Source organism: Silene latifolia, chromosome 1 (genome assembly GCF_048544455.1).
Source record: "Silene latifolia isolate original U9 population chromosome 1, ASM4854445v1, whole genome shotgun sequence".
NCBI lineage: Eukaryota > Viridiplantae > Streptophyta > Magnoliopsida > Caryophyllales > Caryophyllaceae > Silene > Silene latifolia.
The window spans coordinates 28,385,192-28,413,138 of record NC_133526.1 but is presented as its reverse complement, the minus strand read 5'-3'; the positions used below and the strand labels follow the sequence as shown (position 1 = coordinate 28,413,138).

Here is a 27,947-nt window from a genome sequence, read left to right as displayed (position 1 = left end):
GTAAGTTCGTCCTTACTCTTTCCTTTCAATTAATGGCAATCCCCATCCCCTTTTTGTGATTTAGGGTTTATGTGGTTGTTTAGGACGAATTTTCCAATTGAATTTGTAATTTAATTATTCGTCTTGATGCTATTGTAGTTATGGATACCAGTAAAGAAATCCCTGTCACTGAGACCGTACCTGAGACCGCTGCTAGTGCTCAGACGGCTGCTCCCTCTGTGGGAGTTGTTACTCCGGTGGTTACCACTGCTGCAGCTTCGCCTGCTGCTTCTACCCCAGTGACGGAGACACCCACAGCCGCCACCGAGGTCACAAAAGCCAAGGCTGTTGAAAAGGTGACACCTTCTGCCTCTGCCCCTGCCAGACCCTTTTCTATGCTGAATCGAGGAGCCACGCCTCGATTCCCGCAACCTGGTATGCTGCCGCCTAAGCCGAGTCAGTAGGCTAGCCAGCTAGCCATTACTTCCAGCTCTTCTGGGGCTACAGTTACGAGAGAGGACACTCTTACTCCTTTACCGGAGTTGCCTACGGTACGTTTCGTTTCCACGGATCACCGGACTCGGTTATCCGCTTTGCTTCGTTGCCCTCTCTCCTCTACCCGTTTCATTGCGCGGACTGACCTAGAAACCTTAGGAATTTATGAGGAGGTCTGTAGTTTGTTGAATGGGACGGGTATGTCGGGTCTGATTACCCTGCAGGAAGCTGCTATTCGTATCTCTACATACGAGTTTTTCAGCTCCTACTCTTTTGACACCGACTCTTACGCCTCCAACCACTCTAGTCCTTGCATTCACTTTAGACTCCGCAATGAGTCGCACCATTGGACTTTGGCCAGGTTTGGGGAGGTTCTAGGCCTCGTTAGTGACGGCCCCATCGAGCCACCTCGGGATATCCTTCAGCCGCTTTGGGCTGCACTTTCTCACACTCCCTACCCCGCGCGGAGAGGAGCCCACGTACACTTACCTGCTCCCCGTTACTTCTTGCGACTTATGGGAGAGACCATCTTTGGGCGACCTGAGCCCAATAACGTGACCAACACTGAGCTAGCGATTCTCGCGGGGTACCTCAACATTGACTACGGTACCCCGTTTGTTCTAAACATTGCTTATTTGGTAGCTCAGCATTGGAACGGAATTGGGAAGAAGGTCAAGACCTCTGTTGTCTGTGGCGGGCTAGTGACTAGGATTGCCCGCCATCTTTACCCCTCTGAGCCTGGACTTACTGCGCCTCATAAGCAGGCTTACCTTGACTTGGCTGCCATGGTTGACTTTGCCTGGTTCCCAAAGAAGAAGGGCGCGAGGACGTGGAAGATTTGTGGTTCCACGTCTGTTACCTTGCCGTGCCCTACCCTTCCTCCACTCTTACCGCTCCCGACTGCTGCTGAGGGAGCGAGGCCACCTCCACCCACCTACCACCTTACTTTAACCCCTGCTTCCACCTCTTCCAAGAAGAGGAAGCGGGAGGCCGGAGAGTCTTCTAGCTCTCAGGCTCAGACTCAGGCTGGACCGACTCCCGCGCCCACGCCCCCACTTACCCCTCCTCCTTCTGGATCGGCCTTGCCGGCCAATTTTGTTTGCCCTCCTCCTTTAGGGGCGCCCGAGGTCATGGACCAAGGGCGTCGTGATGCCTTGCTTCTGGATATGTGCAGGTACCTTTCCGAGATGAGACGGGATCAGGCTCCTGCCTTATTCCCGATCTACGAGTTCCATATCCGAGCACGGCGACCGACTCCAGCGGGGTGGCCGCATCCCTCCTTCTACCGATACCCAGAGGGTGGGTACCCTCCACTCCCTTCTGACTCAGAGGACGAGGTGGAGGAGACACCAGTAGCACGAGAGTTGCGGTTGCGCGCTGAGCAGGCGGCACAGCGAGCTGCCAGAGAGGAGGAGAGGGACCCCACATTCCATCCAGGTGGGGAGGTAGCTGGAGATGACGATTAGAGGTTCCCCTAGTTTGTTGCTGGTTTGGGGAAGCCGTCTTGTGAGTACCGTCTTCCTTTCTTTTTCCATCTTTGTATTTATTTATTATATTTTAGGAGCATGTATTAGGTTTGCGTACCCCATCTCCCATTTTGCTGCTGTTAGTTAGTTGTGAAGACAATGAGGACATTGTCTGTATTGGTTTGGGGAGGGTATATGCATCCTTTTGCGTCTGCATTTGCATTTTGTTTTGCATTCACGTTTACTGCTTTATGCTTTTGCTTTTCATACAAACATCAAAAACAAAATTTTTTTTTTTTTTTTAAAAAAAAAAAAATATAATATATCACGTTTACTTTTGCATATAGTTGAGTCGGATTGGAGTTCTTTAATGATGACATTGCGCTATTGGTCGAATATGCCATTCCTTGCCTTTTTCACAGCTGCTTAGCAAGAATTAAAAGTGATTTCTCAAATTTTGTTGTGGAATTTACTACGGATTATTAGACTTGACTCGTAATTTTGGCAAACTACTTATATATTCTGAGATATAGAGCCATAACTGGTGACATTCATGACCAGTTTTCATAGGAATTGAGAGTAGTTACTCCCCACATTTCATTGTAATGCATGTATATGAGTTTTGATTTCTTTTTGCCTACACGCATGGGTTTGTGGTCGGTATTACGTGTTTTGAGAACTATTGCATTTCCCCTTTTCTCATTTTTATCCCATGAGCTCCACATTAGCCAAATCTGCCAGTTGCCCTGAAACTACAACCTATTTTTAGCCTACCTTTGCTGAGCTAGTTAGTAGTTTTGTGGAATATATTGTTATGATCGGATTTTGGCTCGAATATCTTATTTTGGAGTGTATATTAATGAGAAAAGAAAAAGAAAAAAAAATCAGCCAAAGAAAAGAAAAAAAAAGAAAACCGTGTAAAAGAAAAAAAAAGAGAAGAGAAAAATGGCTGGAAAGAAAGAAGAAAAAAATATATTTTTTTTACCTCCCGTGCTTATTTATACTTTGCGAGGTAATTTCATTATGGATTCTTGTGTTGTATATGCCAAATTATAAGGCATTGAGTTATTTCTATGATTGGAAGAGTGGGATGTATTTTATTATGGTCTTGGTTAGGTTCTAGCTCGGCTATTTTACCTTCACATTTCCATATTTGTTTTGCCCCTTCTTACCAATTGAGCCTCACATATCCATATTATGCAATTGTTCGGCACGTGATAGTCCTTGAACGGTGGTTTTGCGTGTGTACGGTGATTGAATCATTACTCATGTTAGTTAGCATTACATGTTGTGTTGGTCGCAGTCTAGGTGAGAGTCTGCAATTTCTTCTTTCTCTGCACACATATTCTTACTTACCATTTGCTTTGCTGAGAGAAGAGTGAACCGGGAGAGTCCAAATTTATGAGTCTTGCAAGGTCGAACACCCAATGTAATTCGATGATATGCATAAATTTGTTCGCTTACTTTGAGCTTAGCAGTAGTTGATTTTGTTCATTAAAGCGGTTTGGCATTGACTAGTAGTTAGCTCTGAAAATTACTCCTTTCCATTAGGTCCTTAGTTGCATTTAGTTTGCTTGGGGACAAGCAAAGGTTTGGTTTGGGGAAGTTTGATGCGTGCATATTATATAGACTTTTACGGTCTCTTTTGGCACGCAATTCTATGTATTTGAGTGATATTATGTCGCTTTATACCCCGAATAGGCTACTTTGTGCTTTTATTGCTATTTTGCAGATTTGTAGCGGAAACCAACCTTTAGTGGCCTCGAGATAGCATCTCTGGAAGATGGACGGAAAAGAGGACGAAGGACTCATGCATGGGAAAGCGTGAAGACGAAAGTTGACCAAATTAAGCAAGTCAGACCTACTACGGAAGCTGAGAAGTGACTGAAGATCTCGATCGACCACATTTGGTTGTCGATCGAGAACACAGAGGAACACAAGCCTTCGATCGAGCTGTCCTGTGCTCGATCGAACTGTCAATCCCTCGATCAAACTGCCCTGTGCTCGATCGAGCTGTCCTGTGCTCGATCGAGAGCCTCAACCTCTCGATCGAGAGGTTCTCCTTTACGTGGGCTACTAAAGCCCGTAGGTTAATAAAACAACTCGTGAGTTTTGTTATATAAACAATTAGACGAGTTACTAGGTTATGATCTTTGACCTATCATTCATTTTTCTACATACATTTTTACTGCGTTTACTGTTCACTGCTTGGAATTTTACGATCGAAGATTCGGTTGTTCTTTACGCCGGATTTGCTATTATAGTATAATTCTTTCCCTTAATCTCTTCTCTTGTTTATGATTTACATTTGCTCTTTTAGTTTCATTATTGATTTCTGCCCTAATCTCGTTATTGCTTCATACTATTGTTACATCATGTTTTCCGTTAGCATTTCGTTATTAGTTGTGTTAGTTAATCTAATTAGCATGCGTAGCTAATTTCTTTATATGCCGGGATGAGGGAAACCGTGTTAGAAGCATGTTAGGACGACAACTAAGGTAGTTATGCGGTAGGAATCAGGTCTAAGCAATTTATTCGTAATTCGGTTAAATGAGTGCACGCAGGAGACCGTCTGTTTAGTTAACCCCCGACCTGGATCGAAAGATTGGAAGGGTAGACTTGCTTAGTTCTGATAATTGACTCCTATGAGGGCGAAAGTCAAGTAGGATGACCTTAGGGCGACTTTAGACCGAAAGGTATAGTGGGGTTTGAGACCGAAAGGAGATAACCTAGCCCTTCCTACTAATAAACTTACCGACCTAGTTATTCCGATAGTGTGTAGAACACGGCGTACCGAAATCCTGGCATATCTCTCTTTATCTGATAGTTTATTTACCTTTTCTCCTTAATTTCTCTTATACCCTTATTTCTCTTTCCCTTAAACTTTAGTAGTTAGAATACCAAATTCAAAACCCCCAGTTTGTGACCGACAGATTAGACCACAGTTAATAGAAAAGCCTCTCTGTGGATTCGACCCGACTTCCCTAGCTATTTATAGTATAGGCTTGTTGGCATTTATTTTTGGTGTTGAACGAAACGCATCAATACTGGCAATGGGCATTACTATCCCAGAACCTAGACTTCTTTTCTGGATCTGGTGTAGGACTGATAGGCTTCAACATTCGTCGCTCCATGAGTCTCAGAAGGGCATTGGTGTATGTAATACCAATGCCGGTAAATTTTCTAGGAGGTGTATCCTTCTTGTCGGAAGCCTTTGTGAATGAACTTGGAGAGTTGTTAGGTTTTTTTGACGAAGCCTCCAAGAGGTTGCTATAGATACCTCATTTCTATACCTTCCGCCAATCACCCAGTGATGATTGAGCCGCATGTTTAGCATATGTCGCAATTTTATGACGTTTCGTAAATCGTTTAATAAAAGATAACTCATACACTTGTGTCTACCCCTTGGTTGTCATCTAGGTGTCATTACGGTCGTTTTGGCAGTAATTAGAGTACATTTGGAGTCCGGGTCAAAAGTCGTCTTCATTTCCTAAAACCGTCAAATCCCGAGTCAAAGCAATGTGCTTGTCTACCTAGGGTTAGGATGTCATAAAATGTTATGGGTATATCTAATTTTGAGTCCCGTGTCACTTCTTTGGGCTAAACTTAAAGTTTACATTACAAAATGTGCATTTCATTTACTTAAAATGACAACCCGACATTTAGGCCCATTTTACGAGGTGATAACAACTTTTTGGTTCTGATCTATTTCACAGAAAGTTCTAGATCTTTCTCTTAGCTTTCCAACGCCACCGAAATCACCTTATTCCGAGTCTTGTAGAAAACGTTATGCCTAAAATACGACAGGCTGTCAAACGCGTTTTCTCGCGCAGAAGAACCCTACCCGAGAAAGGACGCAGTAAGTACTGCGTCTCTTCCAAGGGACGCAGCACCTGTTGCGCCTTTTCTCAGGGCTTTCTTTTTCTCCAAGTTTCCGTGTTTCAACCTAAGTCGGTTGTTTCCGGATCTTTCCTTCCGTATCCTACCCTTACCATAATTTCTCCGTGTGATTAGTATAAATAGAGACCTTGGCCTCACATATTTTTCACGCGAGTGTCCGCCCTTCTCTTCTCCCTTTGCATTCTAGACCTTGATCTAAGATTTTGACGCCTACGTGCTTGATCAATCGACCACGTAAGCTCAGATCATTCTGAGTACCAGTCACGTTTGCATGACCGACCAATTTGACCACTACACCATAATTAATCAATTTGTTTTTAAATCCTTTTTCAAGGGCACTTTCATTTTGCATAGATCGAGTCGAGTTACCACTAAAACCGATTTAGTTAAATCTTGCGACACTAACATGTAAGTCTGAGGGCGTAAAATCCCAATTTTATTTAATGTATTTTATTTTATTGTAATTAATGTAAGAATTTATGTCATAAGCATGCTCAAAACCGTTTTTTTAATCACTTTTTAAAACCCTTTGACGGAAACAGCAGAGAAACGACGTGGGGAAGAATCGCATCAACTGACGCGCCTTCTGAAAAGGCCGCAGCATTTGCTGCGCCTCTTCCAGAGAGTGCCTTCAGCTGTTGCACTTCTTCTTCTTCCTCGGGTTTTTGTTCCTTTCGTCTTTTATTTTTCTTTCTTCGTTCTTTCCCTTATTTCACCTAATAATTTTCAAATTAGTTTCTATAAATATTTTTCAACCTTTTTCGGCTTAAATCCCTTATAATTAATATTTGCGGGTTTTCGTCACAAATTCAAACCCGGATTTTAGAGACTCGATTTATCCGTATCAAGTCCCTGGAATTCGTCTTTTGTACATATTTCTCTTTATTTTTCATATTTTGTTTTCTTTTGCTTTCAACCGTCTTTAGTTCAAGTTTTGTATATAAATCAATTCCGACATCGTAGAATAACCATAACTTGTAATGTTTCGTTTTCATTCGTCTTTTATCGCTTTATGATGGTTCCATATGCATGTAATATGATTAAATCACTTCTACTCGAGTTATATACCAATAATCGACATTAATTAACTAACGAACATTAACAACCCGCGGGTCTGACTTTCACAGTCAGAATCCAACTCGAGAACAATCGCATAAACTGATGCGCCTCTTTCAGAGGACGCAGCATATGCTGCGCCTGTTCTGGGTTGGCTTCTGCCCCTGAACTCTTCTCGTTTTAACGTAGGCTTTTAATTAGGTTTCTGATTAACTATTATTCTTATTATCGCCATAATTCGACATATTTTCCATAATTCGACATATTTTCCATATAATTCATATTTTCGATATTTTCTATTTTATTTCTTTATTTTTATTTTCTTAATTTATTTTATTTCCCATTTTCTTTGAATTTCCTTATTTAAATCAATTTCCAATTTCCTTATTTTTCCAATTTTCTAATTTTCCTTATTTCATTTATTCATTTATTTTCTTTTATTTCTAAAACTCTTTTGGGCATGATTATGATGCAAATTCAAATATGCATTGTAATTTATTTCTTATTCCTTTGTAATATTTCTTATTATCTGGTATGATTTATTTACTTTGGCATTCACATGTAATTAATCTAACTTTCCAACTTCGACCCAAATTGAGTGCTAATTACGTGTTAACCGACATAATCTAATTTCTCATGCTAGGATTAATCTGTGTCTGTTGCATTGCATGCATTACATCGGCAACATATCAACTATGAATGATTTCCCTAATCATTAGTAGAGGCCGCTATCGAGGCGGGCGGGATTAGGTGTTCGATTAAAGAGCTTTCTAATACGTACCCTCACCCCTTACTCCAGATCTCTATGAACATCCGTGTTCATTGGCATTTACGAGAGTCATTCTAGACATAGAATGCTAAGGGTAACGAGTTCTTGGTGTTCATGTCATTACTTTGTGTCTTGACATGACACGAGGTATTCGAACGGTTCCAATTTCCCATAAAAATTGGTGGCGACTCCACAAATGCACGCTTATTCAAGCACTTCTGCGCGCGGTGCGGGTGGCCTATGTCCACAGTTGCCTTTGTTGATTTTGATTCCTGGATGAGAAGAACTAGGAATAGATTCTTCACTTTTTGCTTTCTCCTTAGGACTGTCAGGTTGAGGGTTTGTCTGGACACTTTTCATCTTGAGAGGTTGGGCATCAAGCTTCTTACTCATTTCAGCAAACTGGTTCTCCATGTTGGAAAGCCGAGAGTTTAGATTATCAATGACTCCCTCTATTTTGGAAAATTTATTGTTGAAGGCAATGGAAAGCATGAGCATTCCACTTTGGATATCGTCTTCCTCAAGCACGTTGATCTCTTCGTCGTCACGAGGATCGAGTAGATGAGAACAGGCTAGGGATGATTCTTCGTCATGTTTAATGATATTAGACCCAAGAGGGTCGATCTTCTTGGATTGCTTGACAGAAGGTGGCACAGGAAGCTTGCCATCCTCGATCACATCCTGAATAATATGCTTTAGACAAAAGCATTTCTCCATATCGTGTACCCTACCTCGATGGCACTAACAATAAGGATTGCCCTTCCACCTAGGCAATATCTTTTCAGGGTCTGGGGTTGGACCAATTGGATGAAGTTTTTCCTGGGAAACCAGTCTTTGTAGAGCTACTTGATATGTGGTTCCGAGGTCAATGAGTCCCCTATGTGCTCGTCCCGGCCTTCTAGGTGGGGTTTCCAAGAGGTTGACTCACTTGTCTTCATTGGCCTTCTTAGATGGGTGAGTTGTGTTGAAGTTATGACCTGGCCTTGAAGTACGAGAAGATGGTAAAGGTTTCATCATGTCTATTTTGTTTTCCATATTGATTACACGAGCGCTCAAGTGTTCGATGGTGGCCCGAAGCTTAATGACTGCAGTACTTAGTTCTTCGACGACGACAGATAAACGTTCTTGAACATTTTCATTGGAAATCGCAGAATTCCTACCGAGAAGAAAATGACGCGCGTTACAACCTGATTCGACAAGGATCATGCATACTAAGGCGACAAACAAGGGATATACGAAGGAAAATATATGAGGACGAGATGGGATAACTGGACTCTTGAATTGTGAAATCGCGAAATATCGTGAGTGACTTCTCGTGTTTGAACTCACGGTGTTTGACTTTGACCTTAGACTCTAGTATTGATTTTTATGGAGTGACATTTAATTTATATGGTTGACTTGATTGACAGGATTGATGACATGTGTTTATTCTAGACTCGGGTATAAGTGTAGATATCCAGGGTGTGCTTATAGGTGTTAAGAAGACGGCTGCATTTTACACTCAAGTGTGAGGCCCATTGAGGCTCGTGTGTTGAGCCTCGGGACGTGTCATTAGGGAAATTTTGAAAACATGGCTTTGAAAGAAAATGGATTTGAAAGGCGAGGCCCATTAAGTCTTTTTTGTACCACTCAGGCACGTGTGACTCGAGGTGTCGGAAATGATTAAATCCTAACTGAATTGGGGTAGGGGGTCCAAAATGACGGCGTGGCGCCTTAGGACTTGACTTGAATTTGAAAATACCCAAAATGTAAAGGAAGACGGGTTTATGACTCGACAGAGTTCCGACTAGGACATAGTCGGTTTGAATTTTGACTCTAACTTAGCCCAATTGAATTTACATATTTACATTTACATTGTTTGAAAATATTTTGGTTTAAAACGTTTTTTTTTTTTATTTTGATTTTGATTGATTTTTATTTGAGAATTTACAAAGTATTTTATTCATGGAAAATTTAATAATTGACTTGAACTTTGAAAATGGAATTTTACAGAAAGTGGAAAGGTAATGGATTTTACATCTACAGAAAATTTACAAAATGGATTTTGAAAAGTTTTTTTTTTTTGGAAAATTGAAATTTGGAAAAATCGGCATTATTTGGTTTACAAATGGGATATTTGAAAGGTTTGGAAATGAATCTTATTTAAATAATTTTGACATTAGGCACATACAATGTACACATACAAACAGGCATTATAACAGTATGTTGAGTGCATTTTAAAGGTTTTGGCTTAAAATGGTGGGTTGCCATACCAAGCTATCAAACCCTGGTCTGTGGAGAGGTCCATGCCAAACATGAGTAAGGTCGGTTCCTAGTCCATTTTCTCGAGTAGTGAAAGCTCTTGATGCAAACATGAGTAAGTATCATGGTATGGTTGATGTCAATCGCTATCCATCTTTAGGCCCAGATAGGAATTTGGACCGTCCGGACGGGACGATTGGTCGAATGGGTTGGTTTAGGGCCTAGGAAGACCAAATGAAACAACCTAAGAAGGTAGAGTAATGAAAATCGGCAACTGTCTCGTATAAATTATTCCCTAACCTTGTTCAAGTTTCACCCCGGGTAACACGTAAGTGTATCATCCCCAGCGGAGTCGCCAAACTGTGGACATGGGCCACCCGCGCGTTGATTTCGAGGCGCCGACACTTCTCCCACGGAACCTTGGTTTGCCAAAGCACATCATGGGCCGTTACCGATTTGTGAGGCATTGAAACCAGTAAAAGGTTGAATAAGCCTGCATTTGTGGAGTCGTCACCAATTTATTGTGGAAAAAGTGGAAACCGTTCAAATACCTCATGCCATGTCAAGACACAAAGTAATGACATGAATACTAAGAACTCATTACCCTTAGCATTACATGTCTAGAATGACTCTCGAGATGCCAATGGACACGGATGTCCAGAGATAACTGGAGTAAGGGGTTAGGGTACGTATTAGGAATCTCTTTAATTCGAACACCTAATCCCGCCTGCCTCGATAGCGGCCTCTACTAATGATTAGAGAAATTGCTCATATTTGATATGTCGTCGATGTAATGCATGCAATGCAACAAACATAGATTAATCCTAGCATGTGAAATTAGACTATGTCGGTTAACACTTAATTTAGCAAACAATTTGGTCGAAGTAGATGTTAGATTCAATACATGCGAATGTCATACAATTAAATCATACATAAAAATAATTACGATAAATGAAATACAATAATTGGAATTACAAACTTTACAAGGTTTATTTGATCTACGTCAAAAGCACGCTCAAAGACGGGATTTCGAAGAAGAAAATAAAAGGAAAATAAAATTAGAAATAAAATATGAAAATACGTCAGATTAGAGGTGATAATACGGATAATAGTTGATTTAAACTGTAATTAGGAACTACGTCAAAGCGAGAAAGAGTTCAGAGACAGAAACCAACCCAGAACAGGCGCAGCATCTGCTGCGTCCTCTGGAAGAGGCGCAATACTTGTTGCGACTGTTCTTGAGTTGGGTTATGACTGTGAAAGTCAGACCCGCGGTTGTTAATGTTGTTAGTTATTTAATCTCAATTATTGGTATATAACTCGAGTAGAAGTGATTTAGTCATATTACATGCATATGGAACCGTCATAAAGCGATAAAAGACGAACGAAACATTACAAGTTATGGTTATTCTACGATGTCGGAATTGATTTATATACAAAACTTTAATTAAAGACGGTTGAAAGCGAAAGAAAATAAAATATGAAAAATAAAGTGAAATATGTACAAAAGACGAATTCCAGGGACTTGATTTGGATAAATCGAGTCTCTAAAATCCGGGTTTGAATTTGTGACAAAAACCCGCAAATATTAATTATAAGGGATTTAAGCCGACAAAAGTTGAAATTTATAAAAACTAATTTGAAAATTATTAGGTGAAATAAGGGAAAGAACGAAGAAAGAAAAATAAAAGACGAAAGGAACAAAACCAGAGGAACTGAAGGCAACCTCTGGAAGAGGCGCAACAGCTGATGCGGCCTTTTCAAAAGGCGCATCAATTGATGCGATTCTTCCCCACGTCATTTATCTGCTGCTTCCGTCAAAGGGTTTTAAAAAAGTGATTAAAAAACAGTTTTGAGGATGCTTATGACATAAATTGTTACATTAATTATAATACAGAAACAAATACAGAATTAAGATGAGATTTACACCCTCAGACTTACATGTTAGCGTCGCGAGATTTAACTAAATAAATTTTTTTAGTGGTAACTCGACTCGATCTATGAAAATATGAAAGTGCCCTCGAAAAAGGATTTTAAAAGATTGATTTATTTATTGTGTAGTGGTGAAATTGGTCGGTCATGCAAACGTGACTGGTACTCAGTATGATCTGATCTTACGTGGTCGATTGATCAAGCACGTAGGCGTCGAAAGGCAATAGCGTGGTCTTAGAATGCAAAGGGAGAAGAGAAGGGCGGACACTCGCGTGAAAAATATATGAGGCAAAGTCCTCTATTTATACTAATCACACGGAGGAATTATGGTAAGGGTAGAATTTGGAAAGGAATAGGAAAGAAAGATCCGGAAACAACCAACTTAGGTTGAAACACGGAAACTTGGACAAAAATAAAGCCTTGAGAAAAGGCGCAGCAAGTGTTGTGACTCTTAGAAGAGGCGCATCACTTACTGCGTCCTTTCTCGAGTAGTATTCTTCTGCGCAAGAAAACACGTTTGAGAGTCTGTCGTATTTTAGGCATAACTTTCTCTAAAAGACTCGGATTAAGGTTATTTTGGTGGCCTTGGAAAGCTAAGAGAAAGATCTAAAAATTTCTGTGAAATAGGCCAGACCCAAATAGTCATTATCGCCTCGTAAAACGGGCCTAAATGTCGGTTGTCATTTTAGCTAAATGAAATGCACATTTTGTAATGTAAACTTTAAGCTTAGCCCAAAGAAGTGACATGAGACTCAAAATGAGATATACTCATAACATTTTATGACATCCTAACCTTAGGTAGACAAGCACATTGCTTTTTGACTCGGGATTTGACGGTTTTAGGAAATGAAGACGGTTTTTGACCCGGACTCCAAATGTACTCTAATTACTGCCAAAAGGACCGTAATGACACCTAGTGAAAACCAAGGGGTAGACACAAGTGTACGAGTTACCTTTTATTAACCGATTTATGAAACGTCATAAAATCGCGACATATGCTAAACATGTGGCCCAATCATCACTGAGTGTTTGGCGGGAGGTACAGAACGAGGTGTCTACAATGGCGATTGCGAACGCTGCTTCCATGCGTCCAGGCGATGGTGGGTGGGAGAGAAAATGGGACAAAAGGTAGAGAATTGGGAGGAGTACAAACAAGATGGGTAATATGATAAAAAAAACCGTACAAAAATGAGTAAACGTAAATGTATCTTGCGTAAATAAAAAAATTTATAAAATCTGTAATAATTTTATATGCGTTTTTCAGATTTCACCTCTCATAAGTTAAAAAGTCGAGATAAAAAAAAAAGTACTTTGAATAAATTTAATCAATATAAAATTATCAAAAGTGCATGGGTAGATAAAATAAAATTTTCTAATATTTAGTTATTTACTAAAAAAAATACATAAGCCTTTACTTTTAATAATAATTTTCATTACCACCCGTGCAGTGTACGGGTTCAAAAACTAGTTATAGGTAAATCAGGTTGGATTACTGACGGGCTAACTGGGCCTTGAGAATGATGAGCCTATAAGTGGGTTGGGCTAGCCCCGCGCCCCCGCCTATTCGTTTGGCTGTGTGCCTGTGCGGGCTGTGTCTATATAAGAGACCATATATTTATTTGTTTTTTTAAAAGAGTGGCGAAGCCCCGTACTACGTAACTAGAGAGGGAGGGAGAGCAACTCAAAATGTCTTCACATAGGATTGATAGAAGCTCTGAACGAGGAGCGTCCAAGGTAGAGCTGGCAAAAGTTAACCCGACCCGAGGAACCCGACCGGACCCGATACAACTCGAAAATTGGGTGAACCGAAACCGAACCGACCCAACGCAAACAGATTCGATAGCAGCCTGATTTTTTCCAATCCGAACCCGACCCGACCTGTGACCCGATATTTTCTCAACCCGATAATAAACTAGCTTAATTAACGTGTAAATAACACCAAATTGACATTTATCTTAAATATTTTCACTTAAAACTACAATTACACCTACCTATTATTTAAATATAAAATTACCATCTAAAACTAAATATATAAGATAAAATATATGCTAATAACCTGACCCGACCCTGACCCGCTAATGACCCGACCCGACTTGCCACCTGTTGATGACCTGACCCGAAGATGACCCGACATGAACCGAACCGACCCGAACCCGTCACTGGCCCGATATAAGCCGAACCCAATATGACTCAACTCGCTTTAACCCAACCCGTAACCGACTTGATTGCCACCTCTAGTCCAGGGCGGTCATAAACGAGTTAGATAGATGAAACTCCTTGATTAGAGAGCCAACTTACAGCTCGGTTTGCTTCTCTATATGCATGTTCTATTTTCACCGCCTATTCTTCTAATTTAATGAGCTCTTGCAGCGTTGAACCATGGGACAACGGCCATTACTAAGAAGAGACCATTATATTTGTAAGAATGATTGAATGAGTAATTTTTCTCCAAGAGACACCATTTATAAAAGGAAAAAGAGATTGTGCCACCGGGTGATATTTAAATTCGGCGTCACCAAGAATATTATGGTAAATTACATAGCTATTTTTAATTCCCTCCCCTAAACTTTGAATTTTGAACTAGATAATAGAAAAAGGTAATTTATGAAGTACATAAAATTGTATAATTAATTATAGTTGTCTAGTAAATAACAAAAATCAGTAAAATTTGCCTATTATGGTGGACTACTAGTTTTCTTGCCCGTGCGTTGCACGGATATTAAAATAATGTGTGATAAATTTCACAATAAAATGGAATATAGACATATAGTACATTGTTCATGTCTAAGATTTTATGTATGCCGCATGACCAACAAATAATTCCCGTTAACATAATATTGACATAAGAATAAAAGAGTTTTTGATTAAAAAATACTTTTTTTTAGGAAAATAAAACCAATATGAAGTTTATACATATGATACTTGGACTGATAGTTTTTAGAATTTGTTCATTAATACCTGTTTGTTTTTCAATTGGTCAAGGAAAACAATAATATATACTCTGCATAATCAACTCAATGATGCAACAAATCTCCTTCTTTCGAATAACAACCATAATTTAATCATTACTGGATCAAATTGTAATTATGTAAAAACATTTAGAGGTAGTTAGAATGTTATATCTCCCGGTCAAACTATAGAAGTACGTTTTAATGTGAACCAAATTCCGACGCATTACTACACGGCTAGGGCTGCTTATGACCCCCCCCAAAGAATAGTATTGGCCCCCCCATCTTCTCATTTGAAACAAAATCCTTCACGAGACCCTATTTTTCTTTCCTATTCACACACATGATTTAAAACAATCTCATCCCTTGAAAGATCGATCCTTGTCTCCGAAACTTATCTCAAATTTATCTAACCAAGTGAAAAACTAAACCCCTATTTCTAGAAAAATCTACCATCCAATAGAAACTAACCCTTGCTCTCGGCAATGTTATTTTTTTAGGAAAATAAAACCAATATGAAATTTATATATATGATACTTGGGACTAAGAGTTTTTAAATTTTGTTTATTAATACCTGTTTCTTTTTCAATTGGTCAAGGAAAACAATAATATCTACTTTGCATAATCAACTCAATGATGGAACAAATCTCCTTCTTTAGAATAACAACCATAATTTAATCATTGTTGGGTCAAATGGTAGTTACGTTAAAATATTTACAAGTAGCTAAATGTTATATCTCCCGGTCAAACTATAGACGTACCTTTGAATGTTAACCAAATTCCGCTGGGGCTGCTTATGACACCCCCCTATAACAATAGTCCTGGCCCCATCTTCTCATTTGAAACAAAATCTTTCACGCGGACCCCTATTTTTCTTCCCTATTAACACACATGATCTTATACAATTTCATCCCATGAAAGATCGATCCTTGTACGTCTTCGAAACTTCTCTCAAATTTAGCCAACCAAGTGAAAAACTAAACCCCTACTTCTAGAAAAATCCACAATCCAATGGAAACTAACCCTTGCTCTCGACAATGTTGTTAGAATTAAGATATTACTTTAATTTGGATTGATGGGGTCAAGATTAAATTTATTAGTATGATCTCTTGAGATTTCTAGTTATTATTCATGTTACCTATATGTTTTAATGCAAGCGATATTTTGCTGATAAATAACCTTATTTATTATCACTATCCTCGTTAAACCCATCACCCTCCACAAATGCACCCTCCCTCCACCCCACTAATTTACCCGCAAAATAAAACATCAACCGCTGTGATTAGTTCTTATTACTCGAAACAACCTCTAATCCACTACCACTATCACTACCTTTCTGTCAAGTTTTACATCTAAGAAGTCATAAATCACATTCACCTCCATGAAATACCAATTTTTACTCCAGATGATATGGATCCTCGTCTCCCTTATCGAAGATAATTTATTTCTCCTTCAACAAAAAAAGTTTAAGAAGCAATCTTCACTCTTATCTCTCTCCCTTTCCCTTTCTAATCTTTTTCTCGTCCCCTCCCCTACCTCCATTCCAGATACTCAAACAAAGTGTTTGGGTACTACGTTTGTAAACTGAATAAGTTTGAATATTATATATATACACGAACTTTGCTATTTATTTCATTTTGCATATATAAATCTTACTACCTCCATCTCATTTTTATTGTCCTTTTTTCTTCAAATTTTATTATCTCATAATTATTATCCCTTTCTAGATCTAGTAAGGAAAAACTTTAGTCAACCAACTCGTCGCAATCAATCTCATTCCCACTCGAAAAAACCTTTAGCCCACTACTTCATCCCTTCGGTTCACACATAAAACGGTCTAAAATGCAAAGCTTTCATCTCTCTCTTGAAAAGTCCATCTAACTAACAGAAAACTAATCACTACTTTCTGAACCTCCATCATTTTTACATCCCGTAAAGATTAAGTTGAACATGACGAAAAAAAATGCAGAAACTTAGGTTTTGTTTGATAACGACAGATTGAACATTTTTTTTAGCATTTTGAGAGTTTTTTCACTATTTAAATAACAAATGTGCTATTTTGAGTGTTGATCATCGACATATTGAAATAGTAGATTGTGGTGTAATTTCCTGGGGAAATTAGTATATTATAGATCAAACCTTTAATTAGTATATTATAAGAAAATAAAATTTGAGTTTTTTTTTATCTCTGGGGAAATTAAAGATCAAACTTTATCTTTATCATATTTATAATTAATATTCTTCACTTAAAATATATAAATTTAAGCAAGTTCAAGTAAGTTAGCTAAAAGTTATAAATCACAAATTGTACGAAGCAAGATAATCATTTTTTTTTACTAATATGAAATAAATGTCATAAACTTCATGAGAATATTAATGCGGTAAAGAACTATAGAAGAGTTGGCAAGTACGTGACCCCCTTTTAGATTTAAATTTTTTCATTTATTTTTATATTTTTGCCTAAAGGTGGTTAAAGCATCGTATTATGCATGAGGAATATGTCTCACCCTTCCCCAATTCGTATCTCTCCCTAAATTATAGTGATGATATGCTCAATTTACACATAAAAAAAATATATAGCATCACCAATAATTAGTTTGCTCCATATAATTGAATAGTACCTTTTTTTATGCATGTAAATTTGTCAAAAAAAAAAAGCTTGAGAGAGACGGTCTTCACTATGTTAGGGAAAGACTACTCTTACCCTTTTATGTGTTTTTTCATGACTTTTTTTTAATGTTGATCGTTGCTTGAATTGAATTTTAACCTTATACATATTTCTATAATAAGTGTATCTAATTTACATTTAAGCCTCATTCAAATCTATTTTATTACTCGTGGTATCATTTTTACTTTAAATTGTAAAACAATCGCAGAATAAAGTTTTTCAAAACATTTACTCATTTGTCATAATATGATATTTCGATTCGCAAATTAGCAGTAACTTTCTTTATCTTTTAATACTACTTGAAAAATAGACATCAAACTTTGTACTTATCAATAATTTGTGAATATCTTATTTAAATTTTGATTAATATACTTTTATATAATGACAAATGAATGTAAATAATATAATAATAAATTATCAATAGAAGTTGAAGGGTATTGTGAGGGAAATAACTTTAAAATTAGTAGGAGAAATACATGACATTTGAAAAATAAACTTCGTATTATGTATAATTAAATATGACATTAGCAATAACAAAAGACGTAGGGGCATATTTCCGCGTTCCTTTTACTCTTTACATGAGTAAAATCCATGTAGTACGTATTATGCATGCACATTTGTCACAACCCAGTTCGATCTAGGGCCTTTTAGCCTCATAATACCTTGTTTTTTTAATCGGAAGTTCTTATAAAATTGCATATTACTCCGTATAAATATATCAAAGGTTTTTTTCCTTCTTTTTTGATAAAAAAAGTGAACAAATACTAATGAATAATTTTTTAATATTAATAAATTGTAGATAATTAATTTATTTCCTATTTCTAATAATAAAATTGTAAAACAATTAATTCTCATTTCTAATAGGAAAATCATATTCCTAATTATAAAAAAAAAAAAAATTAAATAATTATTATCTCCTAATTCTAATAGTATAATTAGGACAAAGAAAGCATTAATAAATTGTTAATTTATTTCCTATTTCTAATAGGAAAAATATAAAATAATTAATTAATTCTCATTTCTAATAGAAAAATTAGATTTCTAATTATAATAGAAAAATTATAAATAATTAATTACTCCTAATTCTAATGCTAATAGTATAATTAGAAAAAATAAGATTGATTATAACAAACTAGAGAAAGAATCACAAATGATTAGGAGTACATTGCAAGTTCTTGGAGATGTAAATTAACGAGAGAAAGGATCACCATCATGTTTACATACCAATTGATATTTTCACCATCATCATTAACACTATTTTTCGCTCATGGGCGTCAATGGATTCGCTATCCAGTGTACAACTAATAAGAAATCCATTTATGTTTTCCATGGTTACCCGAACCTTTTACGATAAAAACATGAAGATTGAGTATTAATTTGGACAGAGTTATGCAGAAAGTAAAAAATGGTTTACTCGAATGACCCAACAGTTAAACATGAAATTCAGTAGGTGCATGTTTTTACGATAAAAACATGAAGATTGAGTTTATTATCATTTTTTAGGCATTTTATCTACTTTATTCATTTCGTGTTTAAGACGGATAAGCGAATGTGGCCATGTGTGTTGTGTTATTAATCTCCCACAAACAGAAGTTGAAATATGATTGCGTGCATGTTTGGCATTGCTAATTTAACAAATTATTTGAAGTGTGATAGTGGGATGTTTCATCTATGATACAAGCATGGGCGTAGCCATAATTTTAAACTATGCAGGGCTAAATTCTAGTTGATTGAGTAATCTACCTTCTATTAAAACAAAAGCATTTAAAGCCTCCTGGTGAAGCCACCTCAGCAAGTACATAGGGCCCACTAACTTTTCAAGTTCATTTAATTAAAATAAATCTTTTAAAATTTGTATACATTTTCACAAATATATGCAGTGAAAATTAATTCACATTTTTTTTAGGAATTTTGATTTTGAAACAAGTATAAATTAAAACTTCATTTCTCTTATCTTTTTTAACTTTTACACAAATTAGTTAGAAAATACACCCATAACTAAAAATACTCATAAGTTAAAGTTGATTAATTAAGTCAGCTTTATAATAATAATGTCAAATATACTTATAAAACTACTAACATTATAAATTAAATTATAAAATAATTCTATACAACAATTTAATTATTAAAAAAAAATAATATTTAAAAAATAAAAATAAATTACAGTTTAAGAAGACAAATACCAATTGGTGAAAAATAATCAATTTATTCGTATTCACTTTCTTAAGATGTAATTTAATTTAACAGAGTCTCCCAAATTTCATGGGTTAATGTTAGACAAACTTTTCAAATTGGTTAGTTTATAATATTAGTCATGCGAAAATGGGTCGGGCCAAAATATCGTTGGAAAACAAGTTAAAATTGGTTTTACACCGTTTTAAGGTGAAAATGATAATTTGTCTAAAACAATAAATAGAGTTTGCTATTATCGCTTTATTCATATTTCCTACTTACATCACTTATATTGTACTGTAGTTATAAACATCATGTTTTTTATTTTATTTTTTTTGAATTCATATTATTTGTAATTTAGAATGTTTGAATTAATATATTTTTGATAATAATTTCATATTTGATAATGAATGTTAATATTTTAGACTTATTATTTCAAATGAAGCATTCTGCATTTGCGTTTGTGAATTTCAAAAGTTAACAACATTTATTCATTTTGTTAAATATTTGATATAATAACATTGTTTGAAAAACAAACCCGTGCAATTTGCACGGGTGTAAAACTAGTTTATTATTGTAATAAAAATTTGGACTGAATTATTTTTTATTTAAATGATTCGTTATTCGTTATTCATTAACATTTACGTACAAAATATAAATGTAAACATTTACGTACAAACATAAACATAGTCTGTTTTTCAGTAATTAATTCCAGATTCTTTGTTGTGGGTCCCACATTTTCTATTTTTTTTTTTTAATAAAAAAAGTTGTATGTAATGATGTAGACGCATGAGGATGCTTGAAATGTTCTTGGTTTTATATAGATAAGATTGTCATACTGTAAAGCTAAGGTGATTTTTCGACGAAAGACTAGTTTAAAGGGAGATAATACTAAACAGTAGTAGCTCAATATCTTTAAGAAGTCTAACGAAAAGTAAACTTAATGTTAGCCGTCCAAACTAGTATCATTCATGTAAATAAACTCTGAAAATGGAATTTTAAAGGTAAATATTCAACAAGCGAAATTTAATAATAGTCTTTTTTTTTTATAGTCAAACAATAACTTAAAATATTCCAAACATTACAAAGTAAGCTATTTGACTAAGTAACACAAGAAACATGATAACCAAATATAGTGCTACAAAGCCAAAATTTATTATTATTGGTCAACTCTCAATATACAAAGATTATTATTGATCAACCTTACAAACCACCTTTAAAAATTTATACGACCTTCAAATGGTTGACCAAAACTCGAGTACTCACCAAAACTCCAATTAGGAGGCACAACTTTATCTAACTGCAAAGTTCTTCCATTACTAATAGAGTAATAGTAACCAAGAAAGTCAACCCCTGACCAAGCCATGGCCCACCACCATTGACCTGCCAATTCATACCCCAATTACGTGACATAGTAACCCAATTCCGTCTCAAGGAACTCATAACCTTCATATTCGTAACATCTTCAGCATCCCCAACATTGTACACCAGCACAAGCAAAAACCATGGATTACCTGTAATTTGAAATTTTACGCCGCCCCGTCTAAGACAAGCGATACTATTAGAAATAGAGGGGGGAGAGTTCATAAAGAGGATTGTTATTATTGATAATTCATTCGCTGCAATTACAATAAGAGATCAACGATTTATATAGCATTCCTCATAACCTAAATCTCGACCTAGAATCTTCTAAAGTAGGCAACTCAAATATTCATCATATCATTATAATATTGTTACGATAATCGTAATATTGTTACGATTACGGTATAATACCATAATATCATTAAAGTCATATTATTAGTGGATTCAAATTGCAATCTTCGTTCAATGTATTATTATTAGTAAGTAAAAGTATGTGAATAATATTAAAATATATATTTAGTACTAGGTACATTACTAGTGAGTTTTAAATTATTATTGAGGTAAAATAATGTGACAATGTAGTAAAACGGGTAAATATATAAGTAGCTCCTACGTAAACCGTCGTGGATGTCCTACGTAGTACGTACCCATGCATGACTTCTTGTCCAAATCTTAAAGCAAGTAACTTGGGTAAATATCAGATCCTTGTTTTGTTAAATCAAAATTTGTAACCCCGGTTAATTACTAGTGACTCATATCTATCTTAATTTTAAGAACAAATTAAGTATTACGGTGTATCTCATAGAGATATAGTTGGACGAGTTTATTATCATTTTTTAGGCATTTTATCTACTTTATTCATTTCGTGTTTAAGACGGATAAGCGAATGTGGCCATGTGTGTTGTGTTATTAATCTCCCACAAACAGAAGTTGAAATATGATTGCGTGCATGTTTGGCATTGCTAATTTAACAAATTATTTGAAGTTTGATAGTGGGATGTTTTAGTTATGATACAAGCATGGACGTAGCCACAATTTTAAACTATGCAGGGCTAAATTTTAGTTGATTGAGTAATCTATCTTCTATTAAAACAAAAGCATTTAAAGCCTCCAGGTGAAGCCACCTCAGCAAGTACATAGGGCCCACCGACTTTTCAACTTCGTTTAATTAAATTAAATCTTTTAAAATTTGTATACATTTTCACAAATATATGCAGTGAAAATTAATTCACATTTTTTTAGGATTTTTGATTTTGAAACAAGTATAAATTAAAACTTCATTTCTCTTATCTTTTTTTCCTTTTTACACAAATTAGTTAGAAAATACAACCATAACTAAAAATACTCATAGATTAAAGTTGATTAGTTAAGTCAGCTTTATAATAATAATGTCAAATATACTTATAAAACTACTAACATTATAAATTAAATTATAAAATAATTCTATAATCACAACAATTTAATTATTAAATAAAAATAATATTTAAAAAAATAAATAAATTACAGTTTAAGAAGACGAATACCAATTGGTGAAAAATAATCAATTTATTCGTATTCACTTTCTTAAGATGTAATTTAATTTAACAGAGTCTCCCAAATTTCATGGGTTAATGTTAGACAAGCTTTTCAAATAGGTTAGTTTATAATATTGGTCATGCAAAAATGGGTTTGGCCAAAACATGGTTGGAAAACAAGTTAAAATTGGTTTTACACCGTTTTAAGGTGAAAATGATAATTTGTCTAAAACAATAAATAGAGTTTGCTATTATCGCTATAATTATATTTCATACTTACATCACTTATATTGTACTGTAGTTATAAACATCATGTTTTTTATTTTATTTTTTTTGAATTCATAATATTTGTAATTTAGAATGTTTGAATTAATATATTTTTGATAATTATTTCATATTTGATAATGAATGTAAATATTTTAGACTTATTATTTCAAACGAAGCATTCTGCATTTGCGTTTGTGAATTTCAAAAGTTAACAACATATATTCATTTTGTTAAATATATGATATAATAACAATGTTTGAAAAACAAACCCGTGCAATTTGCACGGGTGTAAAACTAGTTTATTATTGTAGTAAAAATTTGGACTGAATTATTTTTTATTTAAATGATTCATTATTCGTTATTCATTAACATTTACGTACAAAATATAAATGTAAACATTTACGTAAAAACATAAACATAGTCGGTTTTTCAGTAATTAATTCCAGATTCTTTGTTATGGGTCCCACATTTTCTATTTTTTTTAACAAAAAAAGTTGTATGTAATGACGTAGACGCATGAGGATGTTTGAAATGTTCCTGGTTTTATATAGATAAGATTGTCATACTGTAAAGCTAAGGTGATTTTTCGAGGAAAGACTAATTAAGTTTAAGAACAGATTAAGTATTACGGTGTATCTCATAGACATATAGTTGGACGAGTTTATTATCATTTTTTAGGCATTTTATCTACTTTATTCATTTCGTGTTTAAGACGGATAAGCGAATGTGGCCATGTGTGTTGTGTTATTAATCTCCCACAAACAGAAGTTGAAATATGATTGCGTGCATGTTTGGCATTGCTAATTTAACAAATTATTTGAAGTGTGATAGTGGAATATTTTAATTATGATACAAGCATGGGCGTAGCCATAATTTTAAACTATGCAAGGCTAAATTCTAGTTGATTGAGTAATATTGACAAAATACACAACCGAAGAGAATTTTGGGTGGAATTAGCCATGAGCTTCTTGGACTATAGCTCGAGATAAAAAGTTTAAAACCATTAAGCGAACTAAGAAGTCAGGGATAAGGTTTAGCTCAATTTTTAGCTCTGTCAGTGTATATCATATTTTGTATTCAAATTCTTGTTTTATACGGATTATTTTCCCGTTTGAAGAGAGACCGTCTTAACTAAATCTCACAAAAGCAGGTGAAAATCGTCTTAAATTAAAGTCAAAACAGTTTTAAAGAATGGTGCATATCAAATGAAATTCACACGGTAAGAGTTAGACTTGACAAAACCAACCTGATCCGATTGAGCCGATCCGAAAAGGTTGACCCGAGACTCGAAGTTGACCCGAATTACAGCACCCGAAAACCTGAAACCACCCGACCCGACCCGACCCGAACATAACCCGAGCTTTCTTGACCCGTAACTGACCCGATCTGAAACCACCAAACCCGAAAATGACCCAACAAAATATAATTCTAATTGAATCGAAATGACTTTAAATGACTTTTTCTCTCTTGTTCATTGTCTCGAAAATAACCCGACCCAAAATGACCTGACCCGCTTGACTCTAAATAGACCCGACCAATAAATCCGAAACAGACCCGAAACCCAAAACAACCCGTTCCGACCCGAATTAAGCCAAAATCAATGAGAGACTTAAACAACCCGTTCCGATCCGATTGACCCGTTTACCAAGTAGTAAGAATATACAAGTGCGCCGCCAACATTACACTTGAAAGAGTTTTAAGACCTTGTTTATCAGTCGTTTCTGCAGCCCTACTTAGACCTAGTTCCTTCATTAAAATATTAATTTATATTTCTTACCCTACTTATCAGACATAATTCTTGACTTTGTTGTTTTATCCGTTGTTCTTGCAGCCCTCCCTTAAACTACTTAACATCACATATTTTTATTATACCCTTATATCATAATTTTATTTTGATTTAATTTCAAATGTGATTTTTGTTGAATTTTTTATTTTTAGTTTATATCACGAAAATAAATAAAATTAAAAATTATTTCAAAGTATAACAAAAGTGGTCTCTTTTTATAGAGTATGAAAAGTTGAGAATTTTGGTGTAATTTTTATTTATTTTTAATATGTAAAATTAAAATTATATAGTACATTTTAAAAAAGAAAACAAAGTAAAGTTTGGGAAAATTTAGCATCTCATGTTTCCTTGCCATGTTTAGTGTTTTAAGTTGGTATGCAATTTAATTTACATGTACCTTTTGTGTAGTGATGGTCCAGATTTAGATTTACGTTCCAAAAGGAGGTTTGAGTGTTCCACTCAGAAACTCTTGGAACGCATGATCAACGACTTGGGCTACGTTTTTTATTTTGTTTACTTTTATTTTTTATTTATCGTTTTGTCCTTATTCAAACCCTAGAACTAGTTAAACTTACCTACCTACCTATAAATATAGTCTAATAAGAAGAGCATGAAACCAAAAGTCAAGAGTAAGTACAGGCGTACAACTAAACAAGTACAGGAATATCTCGACATTACTATCAGTCAGAAAATAAGGACCACTATCAGTCAGAGAACGGACAGCGACACAAATACTCTGAGATCTTCCAAATCCTGTATGACATTTCTTTAATTTCCGAACTATAAGACAAATATATCCGTCATAAGATTAAAACAGGTTAAATATATATCAGTTGCATAGATAAAAATAAGTTTTCTCCTAATATCTAGACATTTTGTTTTTATCTTTTCTATACAAGTGATAGCTATTTAACTTGCCTTAAGCATATTCATCGAAATAAAAATTGTCCTATTTTATCTTATTAAAAGTTGCCACAAACTCTAAGTGACTAAAGATAGTTTTATATTTACTTTGGGTTAGTTGACAAATACGTATATTCTATGGTGGAATAATTTTATACATATCAATTTAACAGATCATGATTTTAATGAATGCCCAGTAAAAGAGTAATAAAATGTGAGAATGGATGTTGAAGAAGAGGGTAAAAATGACTTCTCCAAAATTTAAAAATTGCCAATAATATTGTTTTAGTATTATTTAAGAGAGTAATAATATTTGCCACTTCTTCGATTAATTTGCCACTACAATTAAATAATTACACATATAAACAAACATAAGGAGACATAAAAATTGTATGCACCGAAAATTAGGCAGATGGCCCCACCTTTACATCTAAGAACAAATTTTCAACTGCAGCAAAATATCTCTATAAATACTCCTCCTTCATTCTTCATCTTCGTTCATTCTCTTCATCTTCGTTCATTCTTTGTTCTTCATCTTTCATTCCTCTGTTATAAAATTCGACCATCAAAATCATCATCAAATATCCACATAAAAAATCAAACAAATATTACTTTTTAAATCTTATACAACCATGCAAATATACTTATCCATTTGCTTTTTATTACTCATTGTTAAGTTAACATTAGCTACTAATTACTCTTATACTCCAAATGATTACCTCCTTATCAATTGTGGAACAACTTCCTCAATAGCAAACGATCTTTACCAACGAAAATGGACATCGGATAAACCCTTTTTCTCCCCCCCAAAACCCAATAAACGAGGAGGTCCAAGCGCCTGGCACTCTTGGAGATCCGTATGCAAGTGCTAGAATATTCAACCATAGCTTCACCTACAATATCTCCGTTTCTTCTCCGGGACGGGTTTTTGTTAGGTTACATTTCTATGCTGGTCTTTATCTGAATTGCGACATTAAAAAGGCTATTTTTTCGGTCGCAATTAATGGTAAAACCATTATTAGAGAGGTTAGTGTGTATCAAATCACACAAGCTCTCGGCCATGAATACCTTATAAAGAGTATTCAATTTTCAATGACCAACCGGTTTTGAAAATCACCTTTAGGCCATCAACTGCTACATTTGCATTTATAAATGGGATAGAGGTTGTTTCCATGCCCAACGACCTTTACAAAATCCCAAACTCCCCTGCCAACTCAACCACACTCAAGCTAATGGTGAGATTAAATGTGGGTGGAAGATTAATTTCCCCCACGAACGATACGGGGTTGTTTCGGTTGTGGAACCTCGACGAGCATTATATCGTTGGACCCACGGGGCTGACAGCTTCAAAGGTGAAAAAATAGCCATCGCATTTCCGAAAGGGGCTTCATACATTTCCCCTGTAGATGTGTATTCCTCATTTCGAGAGATGACCCCGTATAATAATGTTAATCTTAACTTCAACTTGACATGGCGGGTATCGGTTGATATTGGATTTAATTACATGGTCAGGATGCATTTCTGTGAAATTCTCACCTTAGTTTATAAAATCAAGCTGCTTTTAAAACTCCGACACCGCCACCTCGTCTACGATTACATGGCGTTTGGTACGTTGCGTAAACATCTTCTTAGAACCCGAAACCCGCCATTGCCATGGATTCAAAGGCTGAAAATTTGCATTGAATCGGCACGTGGTTTGCATTACCTCCACACCGGTGCTGCCGTGCTGGGCAAACCATCATTCATCGAGACGTCAAAAGTACGAATATTCTTTTGGACGAGAGGATGGTTGCTAAGGTTTCGGACTTTGGTTTGTCAAAGAAACTCCCCTTGTTGGATGACACCCATGCCAGTACGGGTGTAAAGGGTAGCTTCGGGTATTTCGATCCCGAGTACTACGAAAGGCGCCAAGTTACTCCTAAATCGGATGTCTATTCCTTTGGTGTAGTCTTACTGGAGGTATTGTGTGGTCGGCTCGCCGTGGAGATGTCAGTGCCCAATGAAGAAATGAATTTGGTCCAATGGGCAAAATATTGCCATAAGAAAGGGAAGCTTGAAGACATCATGGACCCAAATGTAAAAGGCGAAATCTATCCAAATTGCTACAGGAAGTTTGTTGAGACTACTATGAAGTGTTTGAATAAGACTAGTATTGGAAGATCATCCATGGGCGATGTTCTTTATGAGCTTGAGTTGGCACTTGCGATACAAAAGGTTCCTGAGGAAAGTCCAACTTACGTCATGACGAACCTTGGCGGTCACAATATTTTCAGTGATGTTTCTGGATACTCTTAATTAGATTTATCTTTAGTATGTGCAAAAGGGATTCTTATGGCATCTGTAAAGAAATGGTGTGAAGGAACAATCCCTTTATATCGTACATATGACTGTAATGTGTATAAAATGTGTTGTGCATTACAAAACAAGTGCATAAATTTGAGAACATATTCCTGTGACCAGCTTTGCGTCGATTCCTATCTTAAAACATC

At 35.8% G+C, this 27,947-nt stretch overlaps 1 pseudogene; it reads left to right on the top strand.

Moving 5' to 3' along the window:
- Positions 1–140: 140 nt before the first annotated feature.
- Positions 141–27,753, top strand: LOC141642826 (receptor-like protein kinase FERONIA; annotated as a pseudogene).
- Positions 27,754–27,947: the final 194 nt, after the last annotated feature.